Source organism: Meriones unguiculatus, assembly GCF_030254825.1.
Source record: "Meriones unguiculatus strain TT.TT164.6M chromosome X unlocalized genomic scaffold, Bangor_MerUng_6.1 ChrX_unordered_Scaffold_31, whole genome shotgun sequence".
NCBI classification, from domain to species: Eukaryota; Metazoa; Chordata; class Mammalia; order Rodentia; family Muridae; genus Meriones; species Meriones unguiculatus.
In genome coordinates this window covers 3,677,322-3,694,743 of record NW_026843707.1, presented here as the reverse complement: position 1 = coordinate 3,694,743, position 17,422 = coordinate 3,677,322, and the positions used below count along the sequence as shown (strand labels likewise).

General features: G+C 36.4%; 1 protein-coding gene and 1 non-coding gene across 8 annotated transcripts in view; one reads left to right on the top strand and one right to left on the bottom strand.

Annotated features, from left to right (window-relative positions):
* The window catches only part of Dmd (dystrophin), a 2,365,055-nt gene that overhangs the window by 1,691,986 nt on the left and 655,647 nt on the right, over window positions 1–17,422 (top strand). The window lies entirely within an intron of this gene.
* LOC132651555 (U6 spliceosomal RNA) lies at window positions 9,474–9,578 on the bottom strand. The gene has a single exon (XR_009589164.1). It is a non-coding gene; the product is annotated as a U6 spliceosomal RNA (small nuclear RNA).

Genomic DNA, 17,422 nt, shown 5'->3' with positions numbered 1-17,422 from the left:
GTAGGCTCCTGTTCTGTCCCTAGCTTTCTCCCTCTTCCAATGTCCATACCATTTGACTTTCTGAGTGAGGATTGATCATCTTACCCAGGCTCCTCCTTCTTGCTTATCTTCTTTAGGTATACAAGTTTTAGTATGTTTATCTAATATTATATGTCTAATATCCACTTATAAGTAAGTATATACCATGTGTGTCTTTCTGCTTCTGGGATACCTCACTCAGGATGATCTTTTCTAATTCCATCCATTTACCTGCAAATTACAGGATATGCTTGTTTTTAATTGATGAACAGTATTACATTGTACAAACATACCACAATTTCTGTATCCATTCTTCTGTTGGATACAGAAGAATATCCATTCTAGATATCCTAGATATCTGAGGGATATCTAGGATGTGTCCATTTTCTGGCTATTATGAATAAAGCTTCTATGAATATAGCTGAGCAAATGACCTGGTTGTATTTTTTAGCATAATTCAAATATCTGCCTAGGAGTGGTATAGCTGGATCTTGAGGTAGCACTATTCCTAATTGCCTGAGAGAGCACCAAATTGATTTCCAATGTGGTTGTACAAATTTACATTCTCACCAGCAATGGAAGAGTGTTCTCCTTTCACTATATCCTCTCCAGCATGTGTTGTCACTAGAGTTTTTGATCTCAGCAATTCTGATGGGTGTAAGTTGAAATCTCAGGGTCCTTTTGATTTGCATTTCTCTGGTGACTAAGGATGTTGAGCATTTCTTTAAGTGTTTCTCTGCCATTTGATATTCTTCTATTGAGAATTCTCTGTTTAGTTCAGTACCCCATTTTTAATTGAATTAATTCATTTGTTGCTCTTAAGTTCTTCGGTTCATTATATAGTCTGGATTACATGGTTTGTTGGTGTCTAATTTCTTAGGTTCTTCATGTATTCTGGATAATAGCCCTCTGTCACATACAGGATTGGTGAAGATCTTTGCCATGTCTATAGTCTGTTGTTTTGTTCTGTTGACAGTGTCCTTTGCTTTACAGAAGCTTTTCAGTTTCATAATGTCCCATTTATTTTTTGTTGTTCTTAGAGTCTGTGCTGTTGGCATTTTGATCAGGAAGTTGTGTCTTGTTAAGGCTCTTCCCCAATTTTCCTTCTAAAAGATTTAGTGTGTCTGGTTTTGTTTTGAGGTCTTTAATTCACTTAGACTTTAGTTTTGTTCAGGGTAATAAATATGGATCTTTTTAAGTTTTTTTACATGTAGATATCCAGCTAGACCAGCACCATTTGTTGAAGATGCTATCTTTTTTCCATTGTGTATTTTTGGCTTCATTGTTAAAAATCAAGAATTGTTAGGTGTGCGTGTTTATTTCTTCATCTTCTATTGCATTCCATTGACCCACCATTCTGTTTCTAAGCCAGTACCATGAAGTTTTCATTACTATTGCTCTGTAGTATAGCTTGATATCAGGGATGGAGTTCCTCCAGATGAACTGCTGTTGTAAAGGATCATTTTGGCAATTCTGAGGTTTTTTTGTTGTTGTTTTGTTTTTCCATAATAAATTAAGAATTGCTGTTTCAAGGTCTGCAAAGAATTGTGTTGGTATTTTTATGGTAATTGCATTGAATCTGTAGATTGCTTTTGGCAGGATAGCCATTTTCACTATGTTAATCCTACCAATCCATGAGCATGGTAGATCTTTCCATCTTCTTCATTTTCTTCAGAGATTTGAAGTGTTTTTTCAAACAGGACTTTCACTTCCTTGGTTAGAGTCACACCAAGGTATTTTATGTTATTTGTGGCTATTGTGAAGGGTGTAGTTTCCCTAATTTCTTTCTCAGCTCTTTTGTATTTTGTATACAGGAGGGCAACTGATTTTTTTGAGTTAATTTTGTATTCAGCTACTTTGCTGAAGGTGTTTATCAGCTGAAGGAGTTCTCTGGTTGAATTTTGGAAGTTACTCATTTATACTATCATCATCAGTGAATAGTATTACTTTGCCTTCCTTATTTCTGGTTTGTATCCCTTTGATCTCCTTTTGTTTTCTTATTGCTTTAGCTAGGACTTCAGCTACTATATTGAGGAGATACAGAGAGAGTGGGCAGCCTTGCCTTGATTTAAGATTTTCTCCATTTAATTTGATGTTGGTTATAGGCTTGCTGAATATTGTCTTTACTATGTTTAGTTACGTGCCTTGTAGTCCTGATCTCTTCAAGACTTCAAACATGAATGGCTTTTGGATTTTGTCAAATGGTTTTTTGGCATCTAAGGAGATGATCATGTATTTTTTTCTCTTTGATTTTTTATATGGTTGATTACTTTCATGGATTTCCATATATTGAACCACACCTGCATACATGGGATAAAACCTACTTGGTTATGGTGGACGATATCTTTTATATGTTCTTAGATTTGGTTTGCAAGTATTTTATTGAGTTTTTTGCCTTAATGTTCCTAAGAGAGATAGGTCTGAAGTTCTTTTTTTTTTTGTTGGGTCTTTGTGTGGTTTAGGTATCAAGGTAACTGTCGCCTCATAGTATGAGTTTGGTAATATTCCTTCTGTTTCTATTTTGTGAAATAGTTTGAAAAAAGAATTAGAGTTATCTCTTCTTTGAAGGTCTGGTAGAATTCTTCAATGAAACTATCTGGCTCTGGGTTTTTTTTGTTGTTGTTGTTTTTTGTTTTTGTTTTTGGTTTTGGTTTTGGTTTTTTTTGTTTGTTTTTTTCGAGAAGAGAAGAGAATTTTAATGACTGCTTCTGTTTCTTTCGGGAATATGGGACTATTTAGTCTATTTACCGGATCATGATTTAATTTTGGCAAATGGAATCTATCAAGAAAATTTTCGATTCCATTTTGATTTTCAAATATTGTGGCATATAGGCTTTTGGAGCTGGGACCTAATGATTGTTTGGATTTCCTCAATGTCAGTGTCTGTTGTTTTGTCCCCTTTTTGTTTCTGATTTTGGATGTGTCTGCTTCTTCTTCTGTTTTTTTTTTGTTTGTTTGTTTGTTTGTTTGTTTTGTTTTGTTTTGTTGTTTTTTTTCCCTAGTGATTTTAGGTGAGCCATTAAGTTGCTTGTGTGAGATGTCTCAAACTTCTTTCTGGAGTTACTTAGTGCTATGAACTTTTCTATTAGCACTGCTTTCATTGTGTCCCCAAATTTTGGGTAAGTTGAGCCTTCCTTTTCATTGAACATTAGGAAGTCTCTAATTTCTTTTTTCATTTCTTCCCGACCTAGCTGTCATTGAGTAGAGAGTTGTGTAGTTTCCATATGTATGTAGGCTTTTTGTTATTTCTGTTGTTTTTGATGTCTAGTTTTAGACCATGGAGGTCTGATAAGATATAAGAGATTATTTTGATCTACTTGTATCTGTTAGGCTTGCTTTGTGCCCCATTGTATGCTCAAATTGTGAGAAGGTTCTCTAGTTGATGAAAAGAAGGTATACTCTTTTGAGTTTGGGTGAAAAGTTCTGCAGACATCTAATAGGTACATTTGATTTAGGTCATTGGTAAGAATCATTATTTCCTTACTTAGCTTCTGTCTAGATGATTTGTCTGTTGGTGAAAGTGGAGTGTTGAAGTCTCCCACTATTAAAGTGTCAGGATCCATGTGTGATTTAAGCTTTAATAATGTTTTTACAAAGGCAGGTGCTCTTGTATTTGGAGCATAGATGTTCAGGATTGTCATGTCCTCCTGGTGGATTTTTTTGTTGATGAGAATGAAATGTTCCTCCTCAACAATTTTTTTTATTATTAATTTTGGTTTGAAGTCATTTGTTTAGATATTGGGTAGCTACCCCAGCTTTTTTATGTGCCCCTTCGTTGAAAAACATTTTTCCAGGCCTTTACTCTGAGGTAGTGTTTATCTTTGTTGCAGAGGTGTGTTTCTTGGATACAGCAGAATGGTGGGTCCTGTTTCTGCAATTATGCTGCTAGTCTGTGTCTTTTTATTGGAGAGTTAAGTCAGTTGAGGTTGACAGATAATAGTGACCAATGAATGTTAGTTCCTTTTATTGTGGAGTTGGTGGAGTTACTATGTTTCTATGCTTGTTTTCTCTTACTTTTTGTTGTGAACTTCTCTATATCATGTGTTTTCTTAGGTGTAGTTGATTTTGTTGGATTGGAGTTTTTCTTCTAGTATGTTCTGTAGGGTTGGTTGCTATGTAGTTGTTGTTTAAGTTTAGTTTTGCCATGGAATATTTTATTTTCTCCATCTATATTTTTTTAATGCTTTGTTGTGTATAGTAGTTTGGTATGGCATCTGTGGATTTTTAGAGTCTGTATGACGTCTGCCCAAGCCCTTTTGGCTTTCATAGTTTCTGTTGAGAAGTCTGGTGTGATTATGATAGGTTTCCCTTTACGTATTACTTGGCCTTTTTCCCTTGTTACTTTTAATATTTTTCTTTGTTCTGTAGATTTAGTGTGATGTGATGTGAAGAGTTTCTTCTCTGGTCTAGTCTATTTGGTATTCTTTAGGCCTCTTGTATGTTTATGGACATCTTTTTTCTTTAAGTTGGGAAATTTTTCTTCTATGATTTTTTTGAAAATATTTTCTGGACCTTGGAGCCTGGAATCTTCTTTTTCTTCTATTCCTATTATTCTTAGATTTCATCTTTTCATGGCATCCTTGACTTTTGGATGTTTTGTGTTTGGAACTTTTTTGATTTTACTTTTTCTTTGAGAGATGTATCATCTGGAATTGTATCTTCAGTGCTAAAGTTTCTCTCTTCCATCTCTTGTATTGTGTTGGTGATGCTTTACTTTATGGTTCCTCATCTTTTTTCTTTCTTAAGTTCTCCTGCTCCAAAATTTTCTTTGTTTGTGTTTTCTTTATTGATTCTCAATCTGTTTTCATGTCTTGCACCATTTACTTCATCTGTTTGAAAGTGAATTCTTGTCTCCCCATGATGGTTTCTTTCTTTCTTTCTTTCTTTCTTTCTTTCTTTCTTTCTTTCTTTCTTTCTTTCTTTCTTTCTTTCTTTGTTTCCTTTCTATATGCTACTACCTGTGCCTCTATTACTCTGAGGTAGTGTTTATCTTTGTTGCAGATAAACACTTATCTTGGATGCAGTAGAATGGTGGGTCCTGTTTCTGCAATTATGCTTCTAGTCTGTGTCTTTTTATTGGAGAGTTAAGTCAGTTGAGGTTGATAGATAATAGTGACCAATGAATGTTAGTTCCTTTTATTCTTTGGCTGTATAGAGCCTGTATTTTCTTGAGAGATTTGTTCTTTTCCTCTCTATATGTGCTTCTACTTGTGCCTCTACATTTGCCTGTATTTGTTTGGCTATATTTGCCTGTATGTGTTTGAGAGTTTGTTCCTTTCCTATTTATATGCCTCTAATAACTGGATAAGCATAGATTTGAAATTATTTTCCGCTATTTTTGATGAATTATATCCATTGATTTTTGGGGGGTTGCTGATGAAGCCATGATGTCCTGATTTTTGTTGGATGTGTTTTCATGCTGACCTATAACCATCTGTTTATCTGTAACGTTTGCTGTTTGTTCCTGGAGTCTGTACTTCAGACTGGGTCTATCTTTGGTGTCTGGATTATTCTTCAGGAAGATGAGAGAGGTCCACTGTTTAAAGTGTGGGTGTTAACGTTTCAACTGTAGCTAAGGGAGGAAGGTAGCATGCTAGTGAATGGAAACACAGGTGTGTGCATGGAAGTGCATGTGCTTTGAAGGACAGGGTACTAGAGCATGTAGATGCCTATAAGGGTGGAGTTTAAGTGTAGTATTGGATTGCTGGCATTGTTCGTGGGTGCACTGGGTAAGTACAGGTGTCCTGAGTACCACAGTGTTCTGTAGGCCTGTCACAATGTCCTCCTGGTATTCAGATCTGTCTGAGATCCAGGAATTGTTTGCCTGGACTCCACTTGTAGACCCAGAGAACTGGGGTTCCAGTGTTGAGAACACTCCCTCAAAGATGTTGCCCCCGGTAGGTTTATGTGCGTTAGAGATCTGATGCTGATAGCGTAGAGGGACCCTAGATCTGGGATTTCCCTGCACTCACTTGAAGGCACACTCACTCACTCGTAACCCTAACTGGAAAGCTGAGTGTTTCCCCCTGTTCTCTACTCTCATATTTGGGTCCCCAGGGGCAAATGAGAATGTAAGAGATATGTCAACGCAACTTTCTGCTTGCAGCTGGGCAGGGAGACCCATACTTGAGGCAGCTGTCCCTGCTCTTCTAGTCACTCACCACAGAGGCTCCTGCTTAAACTAGCCGCAGCCCTCCAGCCCTGCAGCTGCAGACCTGGGAGTGCCCATACTGATGCAGCCTCTGCCTTCTCAGTCATTGCACAAGGAGGCTCCTGCTTAGGCTAGCTGCTGCATCTGCGTCTACAGACCTAGGAGGCCGACCTCTATTGTCTCAGTCACCACGTTGGGAGGCTCATGCTTGGGGCAACCACTGCTGCCTCCACTGAGCAGGAAGGCCAGTGCTTGGAGCAAGGAGATGTACAGGGGGGGTTGAATATTCATCACTCTCAGTCCCTGGAGATGTCCATGGGTGACTTGGATCCAAAATGTCCGGGCTCACAGAAATGTTATGGACTGTCCTCCAAATATACCTTCATCAAACACCATTGAGCAATCGTTTCTAGGCTTGAATCAGTATTAAATCTCTTGCCAATAATCATTAAATACCGAAAGAACATCTCTCAGAGAACTCTGACATCTGTATTTCTTGGGACCACAAAAATACTGTATTAAGGGGGAATGTGTAATGAAAGACCCTGGTTATCTTCAAACTTAATTTTCACTGCCTAGCTATTCAGATGACATTTGTAGACATCATGTTGTCATCAGGCCAGGTGACCTAATTTTTGAGGAACTGTAAAGCAGTGGGGAACCCTGAAAATCAGTGGAGTCAGGAGTTTAAAACTAAAGGTTTGGCAGTTATCTTTTGGCACAGTCTTTTTAATTCTATATTCTCTGTCATTACAGAAGAAATAAGGTTTCCTTGGAAATTGAAATACCTTCCTCCTAAATGATTCATTTTATAACCTTCTTTAGAAATATCCAATACTTCAAATTATTTATTGAGTATCACATACATAACACAAAACCAGGTGCTATGACTCTAAGGAAAGCAAATAAACTTGTAATTCTTCAGATAGCCAATGGAATAACCTGAAGTCAAAACAATTTAGGAAAAACATTATGCCTTTGAGACACTATGTCTTTTGATTAGAAGCTTCAAAAATTTTCAGTAACTAAACAAATTAAAGGGAATTCAAGAATGACTCTCACCAGTAAATTTGGATTAGTTTGCCAAATTTAGGACCTTAAATGGAACTTTTCAATAATTAAAAGGAGAAAACGGTAATTATACCATTTCTAGAACCTATGTTTACCACTAACATTTCTTAATCGCCTCCCAAGGTTTATAACTTAAAAAAAAAAAAAAAAGACGTTTGTAAATTTCTCCTTTCAGAGAGGTTTTATTTTGTTTTAACTTGGTGTTTTAAAATTTTTATTTATTTTTTATTATTTATTACAATGTGCTTGCTTTGTATCTTGGCTGTAGGCCCCTTCCTCATCTCCTCCCTGTCCCACCTTCTTTCCCCATTTTCCCGCTATGCCCTTTCCTTAGTCCACTGATAGGGGAGGTCCTCCTGGCCTTGTATCTGACAATAGTTTATCAGGTCTCATCAGGAATGGCTGCATGTTCTTCCTTTGTGGCCTGGTAAGGCTGCACCCCACAGGGGGAGGTCATTAAAGAGCAGGCCACTGAATTCATGTCATAGACAGCCTCTGTACCCCTTACTAGGGTGCTCACTTGGAAACTTAGCTACCTATTGGTTTCATCTAAGCAGGGGATCAAGGTCCTTTCCATGCATGGTCCTTGGTTGGGTTGAGCCCAGTGGGCCTAGGTTTTTAGGCTCTGTTGTTCTCCTTGTGGAGTTCCTGTACTCTCCAGGTCTTGCTATCTCCCTCTTCTTCCATAAGGTTTCCTACAGTTTCTCCAAAATTTGGCTATGAGTCTCACTATCTCTTGTCATACCCTGGTGGCTAGAGTCTTTCAGAAGTGCCCTGTGGAAGGCTCCTGTCTCACTCAGAAGGGCAAACAGGATAGACAACAGAAGTAGAAGAAAACTTTTGTATTCCTTATAGAAACCAATGTTTACATAGAATGTGAGAGTCTTGGTCCTATCCATGCATGGTCCTGGGTTGATTCATCAGTCCTTTCAGGACCACCTGGGCTTAGGATTTTGGCTCCTTAAGGAATTCCAGTCCCCTCTGTGTCTTTCTATCTCTCAATTCTTCCATAAGGCTTCCAGCACTCTTCCTTAAGTTTGGCCACAAGTCTCAGTATCTCCTTCCACATCCTGATGGGTAGAGTCTTTTAGAGACCCTGTCTGGTAGGCTCTGTGTTGTGCTCTCTGTCTTCTCCCACTTCCGATGTCTATCCCATTGCCCTTCCGAATGAGGATTAATCATCATCCCAACGGTACTGCTTATTGTTTAGTTTCTTTAGGGCTATATATTTTAGTATGTTTATCCTATATTATATGTCTAATATTCACTTATAAGTGAGTATATACAACGTGTTTCTTTCTACTTCTGGGATACCTCACTCAGGATGATCTTTTTCTAGTTACATCCATTTGCCTGCAAATTTCATGATATCCTTGCTTTTAATTCCTGAACAGTATTACATTATGTAAATAAACCATAATTTCTGTATCCATTCTTCGGTTGAGGGACATCTAAGTTGTTTCCATTTTCTGTCTATTACGAATAAAGCTTTTACGAAGATAACTGAGCAAATGTCCTGGTTGTATAGTTGAGCATATTTCAAATATATGCCTAGAAATGGTATAGCTGGTTCTTGAGGTAGCGCTATTCTTATTTGTCTGAGAAAGTGCCAGATTGATTTCCAAAGTGGTTGTACAAGTTTACATTCCCACCAACAAAGGAGGAGGATTTTCCTTTCCACACATCCTCTCCATCATGTGTTGTCACTTGAGCTTTTGATCTTAGCCCTTCTGATGGATGTAAGGTGAAATCTCAGGGTCGTTTTGATTTGCATTTCTCTGGTGACTAAGGACGTTGAACATTTCGTTAAGTGTTTCTCTGCCATTCGATATTCCTCTGTTGAGAATTGTCTGTTTAGCTCTGTACCCCATTTTTATTGGATTACTTGGTTTTTTGGTGTTTAACATCTTGAGTTCTTTATATATTGTGATATTAGCCCACAGTCAGATATAGGGTTGGTGACTATCCTTTCCCAATCTGTAGGCAGCCGTTTTGTTCTGTTGACAGTCTCCTCTGCTATACAGAAGCTTTTCAGTTTTATGAGGTCCTACTTATTGATTGTTGCTCTTAGAGCCTGTGCTATTGGTGTTCTGTTCAGGAAGTTGTCTCCTGTGCCAATGAGTTCAAGGCTCTTCACCACTTTTTCTTCTAAGAGGTTTATTTTATCTGGTTTTTTATTGGTTTGTTTGATTCACTTGGAGTTTATTTTTTATAGGGTAATAAATATGGATTAAAAAACATAAAACACTTCATGGATTTTTGTGTCAACTTTGCACATGGCCTTGCTAATCTTCTCTGTATCGTTACAATTTTACTCTATGTGCTGCAGAAGTAGCACTTAATTTTAATTTTGTTAACATATTGAAAGCCTACATGAAGGGTAGCAACAAAATCAAGTTTTTTTTTCTCTCAATGAAATTTAGTTTTACCATCCCTTCATGTTAAACTTCATAAGTGTTCATTACCAAAAAAAGAAAAAATGCAGTATTGACACTTAATTTTTATTTTTATAATGATTTATTTGTCTCTCATTAATAGGAGTTGTCTTAGATTTCAACCACTGGTAGATAATTCTTAGGTACATTTCTTGCCATGTAACCTATTACTTCTGATGAAGATGTTTTAGCTTCTGTGAAGCACTTTGCTTAATACCAGTGCTGTGCAATGTCCCTGGCACATGACCTTTTCCTTATTCAGCTGTATTATTTTCTTTTATTCTGGAGTTGTTAATTGAGATCATTAATCATTTTGTTAACTTTATTTCCTGTTCAACTAAGTTATTGTGTGATTGCCATTCAGGAAGGTATTGTGCTGTTCAAAGGAAACACCTGAAATCTACTGAGTTGTTTTTCCATAGGAGTTTAATCTAAAGAGGTACACATACACATTTGAGTAGCTTATTGTACTACATTCATTTCAATTCATTTTATGTAACAAAAACTTTTTTATACTTAATTGCCTGTCATTATGCAAATACTGACCTGTTTCTCTGCAGACAATTTCATTTCCTCACTTATTAGTCTTTTTTGATCACTAGGAAAAACATTAAAAAATGAACAATAGTATTTCAACATAATAGGAACAAAACACCCAAGAACATAGTATAGCATATCTTATACAAGGCCCACATCCTTCATATATATACATATACGTAAATCAGCTTTCATGACAGTATCAGTTATACAATAAAATGATGCTATGAGATGTAATTAGTGTCACTTGTAAGGATGTTCTTATAATATAGTCCTTATTTATCTCACCTTCATCTTTACATATTCTTCTTTCCTTCAAGTCCTATTTCCAATTCCTTTTCCATTAAATAAATTGCATTAATTTTACCCAAAATTAGTCTCTTTTCTCTCACCCTTTATTCTGCACAGTTTGAGTTAGGAAAATCAAAAGGCAGACAAACTAAGAATCCTCACCAGGAATGGCTGCACACACACACAACACTCAGTGGATAGGGGCAGGATGATCTCTGTGAGTTCAAGTCCAGGCTGATCTATATAGTACATAGCAGCACAACTAGAGCTATGTGGAGAGACCTTGTCTTGAGAGAGAGAGAGAGAGAGAAAGGGAGAGAGAGAGAGAGATGACAGACAAACAGAGACAGAGAGAAAGAGACCAAGAGATGTCATATATTTGGTTCTATTTATAACATGATATATGGACTATACTTTACTGTACAGATTGATATTGTGGCATTTAGCTGCGCATAGCTTCTCGGTATGCTCAGGATTCACAGAGGTCCTCCCAGAACATTCACTCTGAGAAACATGACTATTTCTATGATTCTGTTACAGTCTATCTATTATGATGAAGAAAGTGAAGTTCTGATGGGTTAAGTGCCTTGAAAAATAATTCATAGTCTGAATATTTTCAAATGTTATTCAGTTTTCAGCATCTGGATGAAATTTTCTTAAGATAAAATGTAGTAGCCTCTATCAAATATGAATGTCAATAATATGCTAAGCAGAATATTTCATTCCAATAATAAAAGTAAAAGTTATATTACCTCATAGACTTATGTACATAAGCCATAGAGTTGCTTATTAAAATATGCCCTATTTATTGTTTTGTTATTTCCTAGGAATTTTAACTATGTGTAATTTCTTTCAGTATTACATATTTTTCATTTTATCCATATTGTGTTATGTTAGTTGTAAGTCCAGAATAATTGAGAACAAACTGACAAATTGAACTAAGCAAGAAAGAAAATACTTTTGTGATTTGTTTTTTTTTTTTATCCTTGAAACTCTGAGACTATCTGTCTTTATTAACTTTTGCTTTCTGCTAATGGTTGGTTTCATTTTATTATAGCTTGTAGCATTATAAATTAATTTAAGATGAAAAGATTAAAATGTCACTTTTGAAATGTTTCTCATTAAATTATGAGAAAATATTATAAGAAATAAAAGAAAGGAATGTCCCTGGTACCAGGTTCTGTTTGCTCAATTACTATGGTACCAAATGTAAACTATTATTGAGATAACTCAAAGGCAATATTATGCCATTGTGTTATAAAGTTCATTTCTTACCTAAAATTGGCATAATCTCAAAGGGTCCTATTGACAGGCTGGTGCTGGTGATGTCCTTTGTGACAGTTACAGGGACTGGAAATGCTGTTCTGACAGTTAAAGAGGTCTGAGGGGAGATGCCTCCTGCTGGAGCTCCTCTGGCAGGGGCCTGGCCAATTTCTTTCCTTGAAGGTTTACAAAGATTACAAACAGGGAAGCACTTCCATGCTGATTGAGTCTCATGAATAGACAACAACTTTTTGTTCCATTGTTCATGAAGGAAAGTGTAGTATAAATTGCAAAGACACCCATACTGTACTAAGTTATGTCTCTACACAGAGAAGACCTTCTACCTAACTTGTCCCCTTATAGTCTGAAAAATTTGCCTTATTCTTCAAAATAATATCAATATTCAAGAAAACATTCTGGTCTACTATAAATCTTTTAATAAATCATTTAAAATGCTACAATCTATTTCAAATAAAGTTTAACCCGGTGTTTGTAATTACTAATTTTTTTCTTTTTTAAAATTTAACTTAATTTTATTTAAATTACACTTTATTTACTTTTTATCCCCCCTGTAGTTCCCTCCTTCCTCCCCTCCCAACCCCTGACTTCCTTCCCCTTCTCCATGCATGCCCCTCCCCAAGTCCACTGGTAGGGGAGGGTTTCTTTTCCTTCCTTCCGATCCTAGTCTGTCAGGTCTTATCAGGAATGGTTGCATTGTCTTCCTCTGTGGCCTGGTAAGGCTACTCCCCCATCAGGGGGAGGTGATCAAAGAGCAGGCCAATCAGATTATGTCAGAGGCAGTCCCTCTTCTCATTACTATGGAACCCACTTGGACACTGAACTGCCATGGGCTACATCTGTGCAGGGGTTCTAGGTTATCTCCATGAATGGTCCTTGGTTGGAGTATGAGTCTCACGAAAGACCCCTGTGTTCAAATTTTTTGGTTCTGTTGTTCTTCTTGTGGAGCTCCTGTCCCCTCCAGATCTTACTACTTCCCACTTCTTTCATAAGATTCCCTGCATTCTACCCTAAGTTTGGCCATAAGTCTCAACATCTGTTTTGATAGTCTGCAGGGCAGAGCCTTTCAGAGGCCCTCTGTGGCAGGTTCCTATAAGTAATTACATTTAAATAGCCGTAATGATACCAAAGTATAAATGACACTTTTTTTACTATTTATTATTAATAGTTTTAATCTCAGTAAAAGAATACATTGCAACTTTACAGCAAATAGCTTTGTACCCACCATGTTTTTTTCCAGTTTACTGGCTAGTTTTATGTCACGCTAGAGTCATCTGAGAGGAGGAAACTCCAATTGAGAAAATGCCTCCATAAAATTGGCTGTAGGTCATTTTCTTCACTAGTGATTGACGTGTTGGACACCTTACTGTGGAAGGTGCCACCCCTGGGCTTAGAAGAGTTCTATAAAAAATCAGGCTGATCAAGCCATAATGAGCAAGCCAGTAAACAACAGCTCTCCATGGTCCCTGTATCAGCTCCTGCTTTCAGGTTCCTGCCTACTTTGTATTCATGCCCTGACTTCCATGAGTGATATATTATGATGTGGTACTGGAAGCTAAAATAAAAGTTTTCCTCCCCATGTTGCTTTTGGTCACAATGTTTTATAACAATACAGCTATGAAAATTTACCCATTTTATAACTTACTCATTAATACTCCCATATCATTTACTTTATTATTTAATATTCTAACAATTTCATCCTCAAATAGTAAGTTATGTTTCAAAATAGTAATATGGGCAGTTAATATAATAATATGAGTGAGAAAAACAAAGTTGTTCTTATTAAAACAATATAAAGTGTTTTACTTTGTAATTCAGACCACTGAAATAGCCATTAAAATAATACCAGTGAACATAAAACTTGTTTTATTAAAACTCATTGCACCTAGTTAGATGTAGTCTATTAGGAAGAGTTATTATAATTAAATGGTCAAAATTTACCAATTTAAAAAGTGTATGTGTTTGTTTTCAATTCTAGTAGAATGTATTATCAAGAATGTTGCCCTGGCCTTTAAAACATTTAACTTTGACAAATATTTGTTTTTAATGCACTGTGTGCTAAGCTACTGTATGGCATACTAAGTAGGTCTGAGAGTTTTAAAATCCAAATCTTCTATTTCTTTTTATATTAACTTTGTATAAAACCTTATTGATTAATCTGTTACCATTTCATGGAAAGTTTTCATACAGGCAGGTGAGAGTTAATATATAAATGAATCAACTTTGTAGCTATCACCTTCCCAAGTCAATCAGCATGCCATTTTAAATTAGCAAGGCCGGCTCTCTACAAAGATACAGCACAGCATGACTTTATGACAGCAATGATATTGCTAAAATAATGGATAAGGCAATATTTTCTGGATATAATCTTTTCAGTGTTCATGCAGCTTTTCGTACACTGAAATGACCAGATTGTTCAGTTCCAGAATTAGGAATACACTATTGGGAAAGACTCAGTTCACATTATGGTTCCTCACTCAGCAATATTCTTAAGGCTTTACAATGCATAAAGCATAACATTGAATAATATATGGGAGAGCTTTCAAACCTAGATGATCTTTGGAGAAAACTTAGTCAATAGAGAAAGGAAAAATCTTAAGATAAAAGTAAGGTGTAGCAGAAAAAATTGATAGCTTGTCAACCCTCTTTCTTAAAGAAACTTGCCCTTTATTCCAAAGAGAGGGAAACATTAAAATTAAGATGAATATATGTAGGTACACAGGTAGAGCAGGAGAAAGAGAGTGATGGATGGACAGATGTTTGGAGAGAGGTTGTGGTTGCTACTAAACTGTCCCTTCATTTTCAATTTTCTGGGATAGTATATCATAGGTTTTCTTTTTGTAATTCTTTATCTGGAAAATATCATTTAGTATCAATATTGAGTATGTATTTTTAAATGCCCCATGCTTTTGCAACACTGTATAACAGATCAACCCCAAAGGTAATTGATGGCCTACTCCAAAATGTAGTATTTTAAAATATTAATACTACAAGTTTCTGGAATGTGGATCTGCTTTGGGGAAGTTCATCTCTTACTGCTATGTAGATCATGGCTCTGTAGAGCATGATTGGCTAAGGGCTCATTTATCTAGATTACATATGTTTACACTGCTTTTCTGCTCTTGCCTTACATATCCCACTGGCACAGCTGTTCAAGCATGTACAGACATACATGAAAGACTGGACCTGGAAACTTAAACACATTTTAAGCCCTTTGTTCTATAAAGCCTACTAGCATCTTATGACCTAACATAAACTTTATTTCTACCTGAGATAGCTAGAATAATGACCCCCACAAAGATGTTAATACACAGTACCTGTGTCTGTGTGATGCTTTGTGATATTTCAGGATTAAGATATCAGATGGAATTAATTGGGTATCTCTGAAATGGAAAGATTACTTTGCATTATCAAAATGGGTCTGTATGAACATACTATCATAGATCCATAAAAGTGAAAAATAGAAACAAGGGAATAGGAGTCAGATATAAATAAAATATGAAGATGCTATGCTATTCTTTGAGGATGAAAAAAGTTGCCATTAACTGAACAATGGGGATGATTGAAGTAGCTAGAGAAGGCAAGCCCAAAGTTCCCCTGAAACTTTGCATGAAGGTACAGAGTCCCACCAACATTTTAATTTCAGTCATTGAAACTCATGGTTAATTCCTGACAACCAAAAGTTTAGATTATCAGACTGACTTATTTTACACCAGTGAATCTGTGGAAATTTGTTATAGATGAAAAGGGAATCCTAGATGCCCTCAATTGTTTTATCTTTTCACCATTCCTTAGCCTAATATTTAATGGATGTTTTCCTTCAAATCAGCTCATCTTTTCTTTTCCTTTTCAACCTCATCCTAATAATTGTTACAACATTTTAGTTTAGTATTTTAGTTTTCTCTCTCCCAATACACTTAAAAATAATTGAACATTAATAAGATGTTTTTCTGTGTTACATCACAGAGCAACTCCATGACATTAGTATTAAGCAAAATGAATTTGAGGAAACATACATATGAAGATAAGAAAGAAAAGATTGTGTAAAGATGAGACTCTCCTCAGGGAAGTTATTTGTAGAATATTGGGTACACAAAGGTCCAGGAGGAAGTTGAACAGTTCAGTGTGACTCCAGCATCAGCACAGCATTTGTACCAAGCAGTGAAAAAATTTCTTTCTTTATGTGTCTTATTGTTGGATTGTACTTTTCCATGGCTGACATGCGCACCAGAATTGCCACCTGTCTTCTGGTTTAAGCTGTATTTATCTGCAATTTTCATGATTTCCTTGTTTTCAATAGGTTAGTAGTATTCCATTGTGTAAATGTATTACAATTTCTGTATCTGTGGTGGGAACTAGAAAATATCATCTTGAGTGAGGTAATCCAGAAACAGAAGACACACATAGTATATACTCACTCATAAGTGGTTATTAGACATATAATTTAGGATAAACATACTGAAATATATACTCTTAAAGAAGGTAAACAACAAGGAAGACCCTGCAGAAGATGTTCAATTATCATTCAGAAGGGCAAACTTGATAGACATCCAAAACAAGAGAAGACAGAGAACAGAACAGGAGCCTACCACAAACAGCCTCTGAAAGAGTCCACTGATCAAGGTATCGAAGCAGAGGCTGAGATGCATAGCCAAACTTTGGACAGAATACATGGAATTGTAAAAGAAGGTAGAGACAGAGACAGAAAGACCTAGAGGGGACAGGAGCTCCAAAAGGAGTCAACAGAGAAAAAAAAAGTCCCAGGGACTCCTGCAGAGACTGATACTCCAACCAAGGACCATGCTTGGAGAGAACCTAAAACACCTTTTCAGAAATAGCCCATAGTTTCAGTCTTCGAGGGGGTTCCCTAGAAAGGGGTGGCAGGGGTTTCCTATGGCATGAACTCAGTGGCAGACTCTCTGAACACCTCCATCTGGGGGTGGGGGTTGTAGCCTTGCCAGGTCACAGAGGAAGATAATGCAGCCAGTCCTTAATGGGACCTGATAGACTAGGGTCAGAGAGAATGGGAGGAAGGCCTCCCCTAACAGTGGACTAGAGGAGAGGTATAGGGGGAGAAGAGGGAAAGAGGGTGGATTTGGGAGGATAAAAGGGAGGGGGCAACAGCCAGGATACAAAGTGAGTAAATTGTATTTAATAATAATAATTAATTTAAAATGCAAAAAAGATGTATTTGCCATACTTCTTGTTGATAATGTCTTCTGATTCCTCCTCTTTAGGCAAGATACACAATTATTCCTTTCTGGAAAAAACTACAAATATCTTGACTGTCCTCCTCAATCTTTTTGGTACAAAGAACAAATAAGGTGGCTCATGCAGAAGAGGTCAGAAGTTACCTCAGTCATTATTTATCTGTCCAGAATTAAAAATCAAGCCATCTAATATATACATAACTTAAAGTATGTGCCCTGGAAATTCATGTTTTGAGCCTTAATCAGCTATGAGTTTCTTGAAGACTATATTTTTTCTTTGTAATTGTTCTACTCATAATTTATAGAATGATACATGGTGTCAATAATTACTAATTTAAGTGAAATTAAATTAATTAATTATATAAATAAATTAGTGAAAATAATTAAATAAATTGTGCAAGATTACATATTACACTGTTTTTCTCTCT